Raw genomic sequence first — 17,500 nt, 5'->3', positions numbered from 1 at the left:
AGGATTATTGTAAAATATTATGATTAGCGAATGTTTATAAAATACAATGTAAGATGACGAGAAGTGTTTTCTGATGAACTATAAAATACTGTTAGAATATCATATATGTATATTAGTAAAGAACCACCATGTAGCAATTCAACAATGATATAATTAAATCATACCATATAGAGAAATATGATACGACAAAACATTTAACTAGAACTTAATAAGGTACGAAATAACAAATAGATAGTACATAATTAGTAAATAGACTACACGTGTGTCGTAGCAATATATTCAAACCGATAACAGTAAAATCAATTCAATTTAAATATAGTCACTCATCAGTTCTATATTAAAAACTATAAAATAATTAAATAAATGTACTTATATTATCTTATAAGAAAATATAAATATATATAAAAATACGTAATTTTGCAATAAGAATCGAACAAAATTCAACAATATATCTTCAACAAGAAGAAGAAGAAGATTAAGAAGAAGAAATAAGAAGAAGAAAGAAGAAGAAGAAGAAGAAGAAAATGAAGAAGAAGGAGGATGAGGAGGAAGAGGAGGAGGAGAAGAAGAAGGGGGATGAGGAGAAAGAGGAGAAGGAGAAGAAGAATAAGGAGGGGGTGGAGGAGAACAAGAAGGAGGAGAAAGAGGAGAAGTAGAAGAAGAAAAAGAAGAAGAAGAAGAAGAAGAAGAAGAAGAACAAGAAGGAAAAGAAAAAGAAGAAGGAGAAGAAGAAGAAGAAGAAAAAGAAGAAAAAGAAGAAGAAAAAGAAGAAGAAGAAGGAGAAGGAAAAGAATAAGAAGGAGAAAAAGAATAAGAAGAAGAAGAAGAAGAAAAAGAAGAAGAAGAAGAAGAAGAAGAAGAAGAAGAATTTGGTGACGGCAATGATAATGCGAAGACCTAAGTTATTGCGATGCCCTCGAGGAAGAGTGGACAAAGTAGAAGAATAGGAGAACAAAAACAACAAAAACAAAAATGTACAGAAAGAAACGAAGGATTAGTTGAAGACGAGGAAGAAGATGGATTGGAAGATGATGGGGTACAAGAGAAGAAGGGGAAAGAGAGTAAGAAGAAAAAACGAAGTGGAAGAGGGAGAAAAAGATGTGGAAGAAGAAAAAGAAGAAGGAGGAGAAGAAGAAGAAGAAGAAGAAGAGAAGAAGAAGAAGAAGAAGAAGAAGAAGAAGAAGGAGAAGGAAAAGAAGAAGGAGAAAAAGAAGAAGAATGAAGAAGAAGGAAAAGAAAAATAAGAAGAAGAAGAAGAAGAAGAAGAAAAAGAAGAAGAAGAAGAAGAAGAAGAAGAAGAAGAAGAAGAAGAAGAAGAATATGGTGATGGCAATGATAATGCGAATGAAGACCTAACTTATTGCGATGGCCTCGAGGAAGAGTGGACAAAGTAGAAGAATAGGAGAGCAAAAAATGAAATTTTTGTTTTTGTCTGAATTTTTGTCTAATTTTTGTATTTTGGCGTGTGAATCCTCTGGGGCTAAATATACAGCTACAAGCGTTATTCAAGGATGTTATTTAGTGTTTATGTAGATTAAATTGATGTTTGGGTAGACATTACAGAATTAGAAAGATATCGTCAGTGAAATTTTATATAAAATAAGATTGTTTCAACTTACAGAGTTTTTAAACTGGAAAGATTTTGAAAGGCTTCCTCATTGATTTCCGGGATATCGTTACTACTCAAATCCCTGCAATATGAATTAGTGTTAAGAAGAAAATTTATGGAACAAAGAAGGGGAAGGGAAGATGAAGAAAAGAAGAATAAAAAGAGAGGGGAAGGGAGAAGAAAATAAAGAGAAAAGAAGAAAAAGAAAATAAAGAAGACGAAGAAGAAGAAGAAGAAGAGAAGAAGAAGATGAAGTAGAAGAAGATGAAGAAGAAGAAGAAGAATATGGTGATGGCGATGATAATGCGAATGAAGACCTAAGTTATTGCGATGGCCTCGAGGAAGAGTGGACAAAGTAGAAGAATAGGAGAGCAAAAACAACAAAAACAAAAGTGAAATTTTTTTTTGTCTGAATTTTTGTCTAATTTTTATTTTATTGGCGTCTGAATCCTCTGGGGTTAAATATACAGCTACAAGCGTTATTCAAGGATGTTATTTAGTGTTTATGTAGATTAAATTGATGTTTGGGTAGACATTACAGAATTAGAAAGATATCGTCAATGAAATTTATATAAAATAAGATTGTTTCAACTTACAGAGTTTTTAAACTGGAAAGATTTTGAAAGGCTTCCTTGTTGATTTCCGGGATATCGTTACGACTCAAATCCCTGCAATATGAAATAGTGTTAAGAAGAAAATTTATGGAACAAAGAAGGGAAAGGGAAGAAGAAGAATAGAAGAAGAAGAAGAAGAAGAGAAGAAGAAGAAGAAGAAGAAGAAGAAAAAGAAGGAAAAGAAAAAGGAGAAGAAGAAAAAGAAGGAGGAGAAGAAAAAGAAAAAGTAGAAGGAGAAGAAGAAGAAAAGGAAGAAGAAGAAGAAGAAGAAGAAGAAAAAGAAGAAGAGAAGAAGAAGAAGAAGAAGAAGAAGAAAAAGAAGAAGAAGAAGAAGAAGAAGAAGAAGAAGAAGAAGAAGAAGAAGAAGAAGAATTGTTAGAAGAACAATCAAATGAAGGTGAACATTTTAAATTTAAATTGAATATATTCTGCAAAAGGTTTACAAATATTTTACGAGTTGAGTTGGAAAACGTTGGGAAAATGGCATGAAACAAAGGATACATTATTAAAGAAGAAGAAAAACAGTAGATGCTGTGAAAGAAATAGATTAGCATAAGAAAAAGGAGAAAGCGGTGATGATAGGATGGAGATTTTTATGAAAACTATAACACAATACTACACGCGCAACACCCACATTCTCTTAAACACACTGACACACTCTCACACACATTCGCATTCATTCATGCATTTCCCAAACTATCGTTTTTGAAACTGAATGAATCGTTCACAAATTTGTGATCGGTTATCACATTCCCTCTTGCCCCTTCCTTCCAGCAAAATCATTATTATCATCGTCACCGTCGTCGTCATCATCATCATCATCATTCCCCGAGGGATACGTAAGATCTCCTTTCGGGCCCTCTTCGTACGTTAAGCTTTAAGCTGTGATTTTCATCTTGTCTGTACAAATATGTGTTACTCTTTACTCTTTTACTTGTTCCAGTCAGTTGACTGCGGCCATGCTGAAGCACCGCCATTAATAAAGCAACTCGACCCCGGGACTTATTCTTTTGTAAGCCCGGTACTTATTCTATCGGTTTCTTATGCCGAACCGCTAAGTGACGGGCACGTAAACACACCAGCATATGTTGTCAAGCAATGCTAGAGGGACAAACACAGACACACACACACATGCATATATATATATATATATATATATATATATATATATATATATACATATATACGAGGAGCTTCTTTCAGTTTCCGTCTACCGAAACCACTCACAAGGTTTTGGTCGGCCCGTGGCTATAGTAGAAGACAGTTGCCCAAGGTGCAACGCAGTGGGACTGAACCCGGAAACATGAGGTTGGTAAACAAGCTACTTACCACACTGCCACTCCTGCGCCTATATATATATATATATATATATATATATATTATATATATATATATATATATATGTATATATATATATATATATAATATATATATATATATATATATATATATACATATATATACATGCATATATATATATATTATATATATATATATATATATATATAGAAAAAAATAAGAAGTGAAAAAACTACAGAAGGCTTAAATGTTAAAAAATATATATATTTGCGTCAATATGTCTGAAGAATATTAAAAAATTAAAAAAATTTTTTTCTCTTATAATGACATAATTTAGAAGAAAGACCGGTTTCGCGTTTAGCTTTTCAAATTTCTTGCGACGTTATGTTTATGTTGAATAGAGTTATCGCTATGTTTATGTTCAGGAGTGTTCTAAATAAGGGGAGGTAGTGAGTGATTTCTTCCGGTGTAATGGAAATAATCGTTTAAATTTTTTTTCATTTGCCTTGGTGCGAATTTCTCTGTATCAGTATGTTCGGATGGTTGAGTCTGGGCTTGTACTTTTCAATGAAGAATGTTTCCTTGTTTAGTCTAATTTGTGTTGATGATCCGATAGCACATTGATAAAATGGAAAGATTAAAAATTGTGGTAGTAGTTGCTTTGCGCATTTCTCAATTTTTAACCTTTCCATTTCACTAATTTGCTATCGGATCATCAACACAAATTAGACTAAACAAGGAAACATTCTTCATTGAAAAGTACAAGCCCAGACTCAACCATCCGAACATACTGATACAGAGAAATTCACACCAACGGAAAGGAAAAAAAAATATTAAGCGATTATATCCCTTACACCGGATGAAATCACTCACTACCTCCCCTTATTTAGAACTCTCCTGAACATAAACATAACGATAACTCTATTAAACATAAACATAACGTCGCAAGAAATTTGAAAAGCTAAACGCGAAACCGGTCTTTCTTCTAAATTATGTCATTATTAGACAAAAATTTTTTTTTTAAATAGTTTAATATTCTTCAGACATATTAACGCAAATATATATATATTTTAACATTTAAGCCTTCTGTAGTTTTTTCACTTTTTACTATTTTCTATATATTCACCCACGTGCTTTCACAAACCAACTTTCTTATCTCTCTCTCTCTCTCTCTCTCTCTCTATATATATATATATATATATATATATATAAGAAAATAGTAAAGTGTGAAAAAACGACAGAAGGCTTAAATGTTAAAAAATATATATATTTGTGTCAAAATGTCTGGAGAATATTGGAAAAATTTTTTTCCTTTCCTAAAATGACATAATTTTAAAATTTTTAAAGAAATTACCGGTTTCGCGTGTAGCTTTTCAAATTTCTTGTGACGTTATGTTTATATTGCATGGAATTATCGTTGTTTTTATTTCCAGGAGATTTCTAAATAAGGGGAGGTAGTGAGTGATTTTTTCCGGTGTAGGGGAGATAATCGCTTAAAAACTTTTTTTTCCATTTCCTTGTTAATTTCTCTGTGTCAGTATGTTCGGATGGTTGAGTCTGGGTTTACTTTTCAATGAAGAATGTTTCCTTGTTCAGTCTCATTTGTGTTGATGATCCGAAAGCACATTGGTAAAATGGGAAGATTAAAAATTGTGGCAGTAGTTGCTTGCTTTGCGCATTTCTCAATGTGCTCACTAAAAGGTATCATTCTATATTCTGGGAATGCAATCTGTTGTCGATGCAGTGTGCATCTGCGCCTGAGTGATAGTCCCGTGGAACCCACGTAGTCTTGGTGGCAGCCCGAGCATTTAATAACATAAATTATGTTTTCAGAGGCACAAGTAAAGTTAGATTTGATCTTAAATTTCTGTCCCTCTTTAAAGAGGAATTCTGATCCTTCCAATAGGTTAGGACATGTTGCACAGTTCGATCTACCACATTTTTTTACTTTTGCATCCGTAGTTTTTGAAGACAATTTTGCCTTTGTGAGAATCTTTTTAAGTGATTTAGGCTGTTTGTAGCTTTTAATGATTTGGTGTATGTTTAGAATTTCCTTTAATTTTGGGTTTTTATGAAGTATTGGTAAATTCTGGGTGATGATGGTGAAGGCTTCTTTGTTTCTGGGGTTGTATGTAGATATGTAAGGTAGTATTTTCGGGGAAGGTGTGTTGTTGTGTTGAACTTTTCTTAAAGTTTCTATGTTGATTTCTGTTGCACGTCTGATCCCATCCTCTATGAGTTGAGCTGGGTAATGTTCTGTCAATTAGGGTGTTTTTGAGTTCTTGCAGTCTAAAGTTCCTGGTATTTTGTTCTGACACTATTGTGCATATCCTTCTTGCAAGGTTGAAGGGGATGTTTGTTTTAGTGTGTCTTGGGTGGCATGAATTAAAAAGAAGGTATTGTTTGGCGTCTGTGGCTTTGTAAAAAATGTCTGTTTCTATTATTTAGGGTTAATTTTTTTAATTAGTATATCCAAGAACGGGAGCTCCTTTTGGTTGTATTCCATTGTGAACTGTATATTTGGGTTTATGCTGTTCAATAGGTTTTTAAATTTTAGGAGTTTATCTATGTTTTCATTCCAGAGAATGAAACAATCGTCTAGGAATCGTTTCCAATTCTCTTTTATGTATTGAGAGAGGGAGTTTCCAAAGATTGATAGAGATTCCTGGTAAATGATTATTTCCATGTATCCCATTGTTAAGTTCGCAATGACTGGTGCTGCCCTTGTACCCATAGCAATTCCGGATTTTTGACGGTAAAATGTATTGTCAAACATGAAGTGGTTATTGTGTAGGATGAATTCAATTGATTTAGTAATGAATTCTTTACTGATCCTTTTTGGTATTTCTTCCGGAAATTGGTCTAACAGAATTGTATGGCTCCAGTCCATAATTATGAGGTATACTGGTATACAAGTTGACTACATCAAATGAAACCAGGATTGTTTCTTCCTTGGTTTTTTTTGGAAGGTGGTTTAACATATCTAAGTCATCTCTGATATGGCTATCGATATGTTTAAGGAAGGGTTTCAAGAGGATGTCCATAAGTAGACTTAGTCTGTGTGTTTCACAGGTTGGGCCAGCTACAATGGGTCGTAGTTTTAGGTCCCCCGGATTAGGTGTGTGTATGTATGTCTTTGGTGATTTTTTTATGGTTTCATTTATAATTTGACTTTTATGAATTTTTGGCAGACCATAGAAAAGGCTAGGTTTGCATTTAAAGTTTGTTAGGAAATCAATCTCTTTGGTTGTCAGTTCCTTTTCATGGTTTTAATTAGTGAAGATAGAGTTTTCATTATTTTTTGTGGGGTGTAGTTGGTAATTTTTTCATAATGTAGGTCTTCATCAAGCAAGGAAATTACAAGATTTCTGTAGTATGATGTATCCATTATTACAACTGCATTTCCCTTGTCCGCTTCCTTAATGGTTATATCTTCATCATTTTGGAGTTCTATCAGTTCTTTCCATTGTGTATTGTTAAAATTTGGGTTAGCTTTCTGTTTATGTATAGTATGGTAGGGGAAGTTCTCAATGTGGTTACAGAATTCGTCAAGATCTTTATTTCTTCCTCTGTGTGGGATGTGTTCACTTTTGTTCTTGACAAGTGATTCATCTTCAGTATTGAAACTGTTTGATGCTTCTGCTAGTCTTAATTTTCTGCAAAATTCTGTTATATTATCCTTGAGTTCATTTAGGTTTGCTCTGCGTGGAGTTGGTGTAAATTTGAGCCTTTTGCGAGGATGTCAATTTTTATGTTAGAAAGAGGTTTGGTTGAAAGATTGATTATCTTCGGTTTTTCCTTATTACTAGGTTCCAGCCTGTGTCCTGGTGTCCCTGGTCCCTGGCTAAAAAATGTTGGGTGTAATTTTGTTTGTATGAGTTGTCTGTGAGGTTGTGTGGTATTTGGTCGGGGGAGTGGTGGTATTGTTGCCTCCGATCGTTGTGTGTGTGTGGGAATCTATGTTGTTAATGCTTGTGGTGTGTGTAAAATTTCTGTATGGGGAATATTTTTGTTTCGAACTTCTGTATGTGGGATGTTGCTTGACATAGTGTTTCTTTGCGTTTGTCTTGTGTTTAGTGGGGACCAGTAGTTTTGGTTCATGGGGTAGTAGTGATTTGTGTTGTGGTGTTTTTCTTATCCTAGTGTCGTATTGTGCTGTATGGTGGTTGGGTCTGGTATTATGATGTTGTTGGTTTGTTCTGTTTTTGGTGTAATTTCTTTCATAGACGCGTCCTCTTTCAGCTAGTTCCCTGTTAGGTCTAGCGTGGTTTGTAGAGGTTGGTTGTGGGTGATTTCTGTTTTTAGTGTATGGAGGATAGTTGGGGGTTGTTCGTGGGTTGTTAGGTTTTTCTTTTTTATTTATTGTAATTTTCTTAAGGAAGGGATTATTTGTACCCAATTCATTTTTGAAGGTTTCACTATATTTTTGGAAGAAGTCCATGGTTTTCTCCCAGCGTAGGAGAGAATTTCTCTCTCTCTCTCACAGGAATCCTTCCAGTGATCCAATGTATTATCGAGGGGTTGTCCCTCGGTATATTTTAGTATTTGATTGTGCATCTCCTCGTCTATGCTTTTAAGTTTTTCTTCATTTGTGGAGGCCCTGAGTCTTAGAAGCTCTATTTCTGATTTAAAATTGAACAGAGCTGACTTTTCTCTAATAGATCTCTGTCCGTCAGGCTCGTTAGGAATTAATTTTATCTGGAATTTGCGTGGGAGGATAATTGGTGTTGAGTTTATCCATCCCTCGTAGATATCTGCTTTGTTGGAATTTTTTATCATGTTCCAGAAGGTGAGTTTTCTGTTGTGCAGGTTTGTATTCCAAACGTTTCCTATTTTTCTTTTTGTTGGGTTGGTTTGGGTCCGTATGGTATCCTGCTGTGTTTCATTAGGTGCCTGTGTATTATTTTCGGATTTTTGATGAAAATTGAGTTCAGTGTTGTATATAACAGTTGTAGATCCTTACTCACCTGGTCAGTGTAATGGGTTGCATCTTCATTGCTTTTACTTTCCCGGGCGAGTAAGTTTGATTCCTCGATTTTGTTGTTCAGGTTAAGAAGCTGTGAATTAATATTTTTCAGTTCTTTGAGTATGTCCTCATTTAAGGTTTTGTCCGAGGTGTTTGACTTCTGTGGCATTTTCGTTCTCACGTGTTTAATATATAGATAAGAAAGTTTGTTTGGTAAAGCACGTGGGTGAATATATAAGAAAATAGTAAAGTGTGAAAAAACGACAGAAGGCTTAAATGTTAAAAAATATATATATTTGTGTCAAAATGTCTGGAGAATATTGGAAAAATTTTTTTCCTTTCCTTAAAATGACATAATTTTAAAATTTTTAAAGAAATTACCGGTTTCGCGTGTAGCTTTTCAAATTTCTTGTGACGTTATGTTTATATTGCATGGAATTATCGTTGTTTTTATTTCCAGGAGATTTCTAAATAAGGGGAGGTAGTGAGTGATTTTTTCCGGTGTAGGGGAGATAATCGCTTAAAAACTTTTTTTTCCATTTCCTTGTTAATTTCTCTGTGTCAGTATGTTCGGATGGTTGAGTCTGGGTTTGTACTTTTCAATGAAGAATGTTTCCTTGTTCAGTCTCATTTGTGTTGATGATCCGAAAGCACATTGGTAAAATGGGAAGATTAAAAATTGTGGCAGTAGTTGCTTTGCGCATTTCTCAATGTGCTCACTAAAAGGTATCATTCTATATTCTGGGAATGCAATCTGTTGTCGATGCAGTGTGCATCTGCGCCTGAGTGATAGTCCCGTGGAACCCACGTAGTCTTGGTGGCAGCCCGAGCATTTAATAACATAAATTATGTTTTCAGAGGCACAGTAAAGTTAGATTTGATCTTAAATTTCTGTCCCTCTTTAAAGAGGAATTCTGATCCTTCCAATAGGTTAGGACATGTTGCACAGTTCGATCTACCACATTTTTTTACTTTTGCATCCGTAGTTTTTGAAGACAATTTTGCCTTTGTGAGATCTTTTTTAAGTGATTTAGGCTGTTTGTAGCTTTTAATGATTTGGTGTATGTTTAGATTTCCTTTAATTTTGGGTTTTTATGAAGTATTGGTAATTCTGGGTGATGATGGTGAAGGCTTCTTTGTTTCTGGGGTTGTATGTAGATATGTAAGGTAGTATTTTCGGGGAAGTGTGTGTTTGTGTTGACTTTTCTTAAAGTTTCTATGTTGATTTCTGTTGCACGTCTGATCCCATCCTCTATGAGTTGAGCTGGGTAATGTCTGTCAATTAGGGTGTTTTTTAGTTCTTGCAGTCTAAAGTTCCTGGTATTTTGTTCTGACACTATTGTGCATATCCTTCTTGCAAGGTTGAAGGGGATGTTTGTTTTAGTGTGTCTTGGGTGGCATGAATTAAAAAGAAGGTATTGTTTGGCGTCTGTGGCTTTGTAAAAAATGTCTGTTTCTATTTTAAGGTTAATTTTTTTAATTAGTATATCCAAGAACGGGAGCTCCTTTTGGTTGTATTCCATTGTGAACTGTATATTTGGGTTTATGCTGTTCAATAGGTTTTTAAATTTAGGAGGAGTTATCTATGTTTTCATTCCAGAGAATGAAACAACCGTCTAGGAATCGTTTCCAATTCTCTTTTATGTATTGAGAGAGGGAGTTTCCAAAGATTGATAGAGATTCCTGGTAAATGATTATTTCCATGTATCCCATTGTTAAGTTCGCAATGACTGGTGCTGCCCTTGTACCCATAGCAATTCCGGATTTTTGACGGTAAAATGTATTGTCAAACATGAAGTGGTTATTGAAATTTGAAAAGCTACACGCGAAACCGGTAATTTCTTTAAAAATTTTAAAATTATGTCATTTTAAGGAAAGGAAAAAAATTTTTCCAATATTCTCCAGACATTTTGACACAAATATATATATTTTTTAACATTTAAGCCTTCTGTCGTTTTTTCACACTTTACTATTTTCTTATATATTCACCCACGTGCTTTACCAAACAAACTTTCTTATATATATATATATATATATATATACACACACATATATATATACGACGAGCTTCTTTCAGTTTCTGTCTACCAAATCCACTCACAAGGTTTGGTAGGCCCATGGCTATAGTAGAAGACACTTGCCCAAGGTGTCACGCATTGGGACTGAACCCGGAACCATGTGGTTGGTAAACAAGCTACTTACTACACAGGTCACTCCTCCGCCTGTGTTATTAATTTTTTTCTTATAAACTGATAATAATGACAGTAAGACCTCGTTGATAGACTTTCAGAGGGAATATCTGAGCCGCAAGTGGATCTGTCTATTCATTTTAATTATCCATTTGCATTGAGAAAATTCTGCATCTTCTGTAATAAAGAAAAAACACAAACACACAAGATGCCGATTCCATCATCACTATTATCTCTCTTTACCCTCTTTTACTCTCTTTTACTTGTTTCAGTCAGTTGACTGCGGCCATGCTGGAGCACCGCCTTTAGTCGAGCAACTTGACCTCGGGACTTATACTTTGTAAGCCCAGTACTTATTCTATCGGTCTCTTTTGCCGAACCGCTAATTGACGGGGACGTAAACACACCAGCATCGTTTGTCAAGCAATGCTAGGGGGACAAACACAGACACACAATCACATACACACACACTTATATATATATATATATATGCATATATACGACGAGCTTCTTTCAGTTTCCGTCTACTAAATCCACTCACAAGGTTTTGGTCGGCCCGGGGCTATAGCAGAAGATACTTGCCCAAGATGCCACGCGGTGGGACTGAACCCGGAACAATGTGGTTGGTTAGCAAGCTACTTACCACACAGCCGGCGGCGGTGATTGTGGTGGTGGTTTGGTGGTGGTGGTGGTTGTGGTGGTGGTTGTGATGGTGGCATTGGTGGCGGCGAGCTGGCAGAAATGTTAGCACGCCGGGCGAAATGCGTAGCCGTATTTCGTCTGTCGTTACGTTGTGAGTTCAAATTCCGCCGAGGTCGACTTTGCCTTTCATCCTTTCAGGGTCGATAAATTAAGTACCAGTTACGCACTGGGGTCGATATAATCGACTTAATACCTATGTCTGTCCTTGTTTGTCCCCTCAGTTTATCCCCTTGTGGGTTGTAAAGAAATAAGTATTGGTGGTGTGGGTGAAGCGGTGGTGGGGGTGAAGCGGTGGTGAGGGTGAAGCGGTTGTGGGGGTGAAGTGGCGGTGAGGGGGTTGGGGGTTAAGCGGCGGTGGGGGTTGGGGAGGGCTAAAAAAGTTCGAATACTTACAAAATTTCAACATTCGGTGGAATGGGTTGCGGGATCGAAGTCAGGAACCGATATGAACAATCTATATTTGTCTCAGAATTTCGGCAGCTACATGTTGAGCAAATATCTGACGCAGCATTAGACTCCAAACAGAAACTCATAGAGAGTATCAACACAAACGTCAATTTCAATTGTTGGAACATATTTCCAGGCGTAGATTGATCTATAAAAGAAGAAAATACAAAATACAAAGGAAAACAAAAATATATTTCTTTACTCCCCACAAGGGGCTAAACACAGAGAGGACAAACAAGTACAGACAAAGGGTTTAAGTCGATTATATCGACCCCAGTTGGAAACTGGTACTTTATTTATCAACCCCGAAAGGATGAAAGGCAAAGTCGACCTCGGCGAAATTTGAACTCAGAACGTAACGACAGACGAAATACGGCTACGCATTTCGCTCGGCGTGCTAACGTTTCTGCCAGCTCAAGAACATTACACATGTACTCACAGCTGTCTGACAGGTATCGAAAAGTTTAGCTTCTGCGTGGGGTCCTAGGCATGCTGTGGCTGCCGATACGCAGATACTAGCTGAGGTTGTGACAGCTGTAACGATTTCTTGGCGGTGGACGTGTATTGGCACTCTTTGTGAGGCGGGTCTTTGCACAGCTCGTCTCCTGGACAGGGCTGCAGGTCTTGGTGAAGGAAAACCCCAAATTCTCAGCCTGGTACCAAGAATGTTACCTAGCGTACACAGTCGAGCATGCACTTGTTGAATGTCCGAGCATGATAATGAAGGAAGGACCACCAACTGCTAGAATCACTGTAACGTATGAGTGGGTGACGTTCCACTGTGATTGGCACATGGGAAAACCATTTTAGTCTTGAAGGATTTAGGAAAGTATAATGAAGTTTCAGACTATCGACCAATAGCATGTTTACCGACAATGTGGAAACTGGTGACAAGAGTAATAAGTGACGAGTGGTGCAAATATTAGGAAAGATTTTTGCCAGATGAGCAGAAGGGTTGTAAATAAATGTCAAGCGGGACAAAAGATTAGGTGTTAGACAAGAGGATATTAAGGAACTGCAGAAGAGGGTTAACGGGACATGGAGTGGCCTGCCTAGATTATAGAAAACCATTGATATGGTGTGTCACGGTTGGATAGGAAAATATTTGGGGTTAGTTGGAGTGGTAGAAAGTATAGAAAGACTGCTAAAAAGAAATATGACAGCCTGGAAACCGGAGTTAACATCTGTAGGAAGGTCTTTGAGTACAGTGAACATCAAAAGGGGATTATTTGAGGGAGATAATCTCTCACCACTCCTGATTGTTCGGATACAAATACCTCAGTCAATGCATGAAAAATGAAGAGCTTTCTAGATAAAATGAAGATCAATTTGGCACATTTGTGAACACAGTAAGCATTTGCATTAAGAACATACGCATAGAATTTGGTATGAGTAAATGTATTATTTGACGCTGAAGAGGGGGGTACATAAAGTAAAGTCAACGACTTAAAGTCAGCTAGTCACTCAAATTTTAGACGAAGTCAACGATAAAATTATTTTGATATTTGTGAATCAGATACCAACAAAAACAGTGAAATGAAGGAAACCATTTCGAAGGAGTACTTCAGAAAAATCAAGCTTATACAGAAATATAAGTTAAATTCTAGAAACATTGTAAAAGTGATGAATTCAAGGGCTGTATCAGTTGTGAGATATGTGGCAGGTCCTGTGAATTGGAACAAAGAGGAACTACAAGATTTTGATCAGATCGAAAAACTCGGATAACAATGACGATGAAGAACGCTTTCCATATAAAGGGCAGATGTGGATTGGCGTTAGATGAAATGTAAAAAACGAAGGGAGAGGATTTGATTAGTGTAGAGGATTAGGTGAACATGGTAGTGGAATGTTTCAATCAGTATGTTAAGGAAAGCATTGAAGAATTGCTAGGAGCAGAACGCAATGCAAACATTCTCAGAGAATATCAAACAAAGGTTGAAGTACTTGAAACAAGAAAGCAAAGTTATATGGAAAAATATTTATACACTCAGTTTATGATGAATACTGAGGCAGAAGACCCTTGGAATTGCTTGAGAAAGGGAATTCTCAATAAAGCGACAGAACGGTTCATCATGACAGCTCAGGATCAACCCTTTTATTCTTTTTTTTCTTTTTCTTTTACTTGTTTCAGTCATTTTGACTGCGACCATGCTGGAGCACCGCTTTTAACTGAGCAACTCGACCCCGGGACTTATTCTTTGTAAGCCCAGTACTTATTCTATCGGTCTCTTTTGCCGAACCGCTAAGTGACGGGGACATAAACACACCAGCATCGGTTGTCAAGCAATGGAAGGGGGAGAAACACAGACACACAAACACACACGCGCATATATATATACATATGTACGACGGGCTTCTTTCGGTTTCCGTCTACCAAATCCACTCACAAGGCTTTGGTCGGCCCGAGGCTATAGTAGAAGACACTTGCCCAAGATGCCACGCAGTGGGACTGAACCCGGAACAACATAGTACAAATGTCGGACAGAAGACAATGTGTCAGCATTGTGCAGATTGTGAGATGAAGGAGAAGAAACAGTGAGTGACAGAGTAAGTGAATGTTCGAAACACGCAGAGAAACAGTACGAATATTGGAGACATGAAAATGTTGCAGAGATCAGCCATTTGGATATGTGTAAAAAGAGCAGACTTCCATCAAGACACAAAGTGCTATGAACATGCACTTGAAAAAGGAACTCAGAATTATGTGGTTAAACTTCTCTAGGACTTTCTCATCCAAACGCATCATGTCCTAAAGCGTAACAGACCAGATATCTTGGTGTTTGAGAAGAAGGATCGTACTTCCTACATAAATGACGTAGCTGAAGCATTTAGCAGAAGAATATGGGAAAAATAAATCAATAAGGTAGATATATATATTTATATATATACATACATATATATTTGAACCTGAAGAGAGAGATAAGCAAGTTGTGGGGTTTCACAAAGAATGAGGTCGTACCAATTGTCATTGAAGCCTTAGGAACAAAGGATAAGAGGCTGAAGGAGTGGGCAGAAAAGACGAGCATGCAGAAGCAGGTAGAATACATGGAACTGGGCTGTTTCTTAGGAACGGCGTAGATCGGTTGAAAGTTTTGGGTGGCTGAGGTAAGAGTTGTGGCTTTCTCTTCCGAAAGTAAACCCACTTAATATCTATCATGGTGCTGGTGTGAGATAAAACTGTCTTGAAATAATAAGAACAACAACAACAACAAGAACAGCAGTAACAACAACAACAACAACAACAACAACAACAATAATAATAATAATAATATAATAATAATAATAATAATAATAATAATAATGATAATAATAATAATAGTACCAGGCAGTGGCTCACGTGGCCTCTGATCTTCACTGATTAGAAGTGTTATTATGTACATTGTATTGTCTTGGTATAAAATATGGGTTACAGCAAATATTCTACTCAATACCACAGATTTGCTTGTCAGTTGTTTGACCGTAACCAGTTGAGCATGTCCCTTGGTCGCTGGCGATCTGTGCATCTCTGATCACGAGCAGAAGTAGTGGGGGAGCATCATAGCCATTATTTGAGAAGATTTAATTGGGGTTTGAATAGTTCACCTCTGGAAACATGGGTGTCTCCTTCAACATCCTTAAACAACCCTTACTACAAGACGTTATCAACGTTATTGATGTTGCTGTTGTTGTTGTTCTCCTTTTGCTGGTGTTCTTATTAATGCTGTTGTCTTCGTCTCAACTGCGCCGCTGCTGCTGTCTACGTTACAGTTGTTGTTACTGTTGCTGTTGTTAAGCAACAAGACGGGTAAGGGTGATTAGGTGATGGTGTAGGGCTTAGAGGCGGGAGACCCCAAGACCGTGGGGAAAAAAATGTTTGGTTGTCTTGTATTCGAGGTCTCTTCGTTGACGCCCGACAACCCTGTTAGGTGGCCCTCGAAGTCGCTGGAAATAGAGATCTCCAGGTTCAAATTCTTGAACGGCTGTTGTTGCTGCTTAAACTGTCAGCGCCATTGTTGATAGCTTTATAGCTGCTGCTGATTACACTATTATTGTTTTTGTTGTTCATTTTTCTTACCGCTCTTTCTGTTGCAGTTGTTGCCGTTCAGACAGGTGTTAGTGTTATTATTGTTGTTGCAGTCGTCGTCTTCGTCACACATGCTTACAGTATTGTGTTTTATTGATTGTAGTTTCTTTGCTGTTTCTAAAAGGTGTGGCAATAACCTCTCTCGGCTGACTACTATGGCAGGTCGTTTACGTACGACGTTACAGGAGAGGCGAATACACTCTCTCGTAAAACTACTCCTCCAATTATACTTAAGTGACATAGGCTATATGAATAGACAAGCACATAAGCGCAAATGAAGACTGAAACACAGGACCATATACGCACACACAGACATATATACATATACATACATATATATATATATATATATATATATATATATATATATCTCAGAATTACAACTTTTAGCGGTTTGTGTTTGGCTGATCTTTTTAGTGAGTCGAATGTCCTATTATGGCCATTCCTTATATTTTTGAAAGTGTATTATATAGTCTTTGACTATCTTTTCCTTTCTCACTGGACCGCTGGTAGCAGAGAATTTTTTGTATAATATTTTGCTACCTTATATTTATTAATTAATGATTTTTGACTAATTTTGAAATTTAATTTGCTGCTGAGAAGAGTGCACGATTGCGGTAGATTTTGAAAATTTATAGCATATAGACTGGAGGCTTCCTTACCATCACCTCGTGGGTATATACTCGTCCTTGGCTTCTCTGCTGACGAGGCACGTCAGTTGTAAATAAATTCAATTTAATTTGATATATTGGATTACCAAAGTTTGCCGAAACAATGCATAGTCCAGAGATAAAAGGGGTAAACGTTTTTATTTCTCTTTCAATTTCAGAATTACAACTTTTAGCGGTTTTAGTTTGGCTGTTCTTTCTAGTGAGTCGAATGTCCTATTATGGCCATTCCTTATATTTTTGAATGTATATTAAATAGACTTTGACTATCCAACCATTCACGCTTGACCGCTGGTAGCGGAGAATTTTTTGTGGAATTTTTTGCTACCATTATATTTATTAATTAATGATTTTTGACTAACTTTGAAATTTGATCAGCAATTTATATTTGCTGCTGAGAAGAGTGCATGATTGCGGTAGATTTTGAAAATTTGTAGCATATAGACTGGAGGCTTACTTATCATCGCCTCATGGGTATATACTCGTCCTTGGCTTCTCTGCTGACGAGGCACGCCAGTCGTAAATAAATTTTATTTAATTCAATTAATTTGTTTACCAAAGTTTGCCAGAACTATGCATAGTCCAGAGATGAAAGGGGTAAACGTTTTTATTTCTCTTTCAATTTCAGAATTACAACATTCAGCGGTTTGAGTTTGGCTGCTCTTTCTAGTGAGTCGAATGTCCTATTATGGCCATTCCTTATATTTTTAAAGCATCTATATATATATATATATATATATATATATATATACATACATGTATATTTGAACCTGAAGAGAGAGATAAGCAAGTTGTGGGGTTTCACAAAGAATGAGGTCGTACGAATTGTCATTGAAGCCTTAGGAACCAAGGAGAAGAGGCTGAAGGAGTGGACAGAAAAGACGAGCATGCAGAAGCAGGTAGAATACATGGAACTGGGCTGTTTCTTAGGAACGGCGTAGAT

At 36.6% G+C, this 17,500-nt stretch overlaps 2 protein-coding genes across 8 annotated transcripts in view; both read right to left on the bottom strand.

The window, feature by feature from the left end:
• Positions 1–14,631, bottom strand: part of LOC115225305 (slit homolog 1 protein) — a 514,782-nt gene extending 500,151 nt beyond the window's left edge. For 2 of the 7 annotated variants that reach the window (XM_036513964.1, XM_036513965.1), the window contains exon 1: positions 14,548–14,624. The gene's annotated coding sequence lies outside the window, so the exon portion shown is untranslated. Of the gene's footprint in view, positions 1–14,547 lie in introns of all 7 variants that reach the window. The other 5 variants (XM_029796249.2, XM_036513961.1, XM_036513966.1 and 2 more) reach the window with 4 other exon arrangements.
• LOC115225268 (adhesion G-protein coupled receptor G6-like) overlaps positions 1–17,500 on the bottom strand; it is a 1,160,637-nt gene that overhangs the window by 513,420 nt on the left and 629,717 nt on the right. The gene's annotated exons all lie outside the window — the stretch shown is intronic.

The sequence above is a fragment of the Octopus sinensis genome, linkage group LG27, assembly GCF_006345805.1.
Source record: "Octopus sinensis linkage group LG27, ASM634580v1, whole genome shotgun sequence".
Lineage (NCBI taxonomy): Eukaryota > Metazoa > Mollusca > Cephalopoda > Octopoda > Octopodidae > Octopus > Octopus sinensis.
The sequence above is the reverse complement of the archived record's forward strand: the minus strand, read 5'-3'. Positions and strand labels throughout refer to the sequence as shown.